Raw genomic sequence first — 1,046 nt, forward strand, 5'->3', positions numbered from 1 at the left:
GGGGCTTACTTTCCCCAGTGTGTGTGTGTGTGTGTGTGTGTTAATTAAAGCTACAGTAGTATGTAGTTAATGTAAGCCCCTAAGGTGACATTATGTAAAAAAAAAAATAATAATAATAATAATGCGTGGCCACGAATTATTAAGGCATGGGAACGAGATATTTAAAAGGGCCACTAAAGCCTAAACCATTTTTTTTTTCATTAAGAGCTGAAATGTACGGAGCCCCTAAGGTGACATCATGTTATAAAAAAGAAAGTGTGGCCACGGCTTATTAAGGCGTGGGAATGAGATCCTAAGGTATGGTCACAACTTATTAAAGAGTGTGAACGAGATCCCAAAGCATGGGAATGAGAATAATTAATTAATAGCTGAAATGTACAGTGCCCCTAAGGTGACATAATAAAAAAAAACCACATGGCCACAACTTATTAAGGTGTGGTAACGAGATCCGAAGGCATGGCCACAACTTGTTAAGGCATGGGAACAAGATCCTAATGAATGGGGATGAGATAATTAAGTCATGGTCACAACAGGTGACATCATGTTATAAAAAATAAAGTGTGGCCATGGCTTATTAAGGCGTGGGAATGAGATCCTAAGGTATGGCCACAACTTATTAAGGAGCGGGAATGAGATCCTAAAGCATGGGAATGAGATTAATTCATTAATAGCTAAAATGTACAGAGCCCCTAAGGTGAAATAATAAAAAAAAAAACACACACACACTTGGCCACGACTTATTAAGGTGTGGGAACGAGATCCTAAGGCATGGCCCCAACTTGTTAAGGCATGGGAACAAGATCATAATGCCTGGGGATGAGATTAATTAATTAATAGCTGAAATGTACGGACCCCCAATGGTGACATAATGTTTAAAACAAAATAACGCGTGGCCATGACTTATTTAGGTGTGAGAACGAGATTCTATTGTGTGGCCATGACTTATTAAGGTGTGGGAATAAGATCCTAAGGCATGGTCACAACTTGTTAAGGCATAGGTATGAGATCCTAATGCATGGAAACTAGATAATTAAGTCATGGCCATG

Source organism: Astyanax mexicanus, chromosome 3, assembly GCF_023375975.1.
Source record: "Astyanax mexicanus isolate ESR-SI-001 chromosome 3, AstMex3_surface, whole genome shotgun sequence".
Taxonomy (NCBI): domain Eukaryota; kingdom Metazoa; phylum Chordata; class Actinopteri; order Characiformes; family Acestrorhamphidae; genus Astyanax; species Astyanax mexicanus.